Source organism: Mus pahari, chromosome 2 (genome assembly GCF_900095145.1).
Source record: "Mus pahari chromosome 2, PAHARI_EIJ_v1.1, whole genome shotgun sequence".
Taxonomy (NCBI): Eukaryota; Metazoa; Chordata; class Mammalia; order Rodentia; family Muridae; genus Mus; species Mus pahari.
Genome location: NC_034591.1, coordinates 26,351,542 through 26,351,858, shown reverse-complemented (window position 1 = coordinate 26,351,858; position 317 = coordinate 26,351,542).

Genomic DNA, 317 nt, shown 5'->3' with positions numbered 1-317 from the left:
ACACACACACACACACACACACACACACACACACACACACACACGACTGCATCAGGCCATATTCATGTGTTTATACCATCCCTATAGAGATAGCCTCTGCTTCTCCCCAGTAGGACAACTTTTGGTTAGCAATTGTTGACATTTCTGATTTCAAATCATCTGTGGTCTTCTATTATCTATGTTTAACCTACAAATCTCATCTTTATACATAATATCCAAGCCCGTCTTTACCCTGTCTTCAGTCTCTTGTAAATAGTTCTCAAGTCTGTTGCCCACCCCTACCCCCATCCCCTAGACTTTGCTTTAGTTCAATGTAT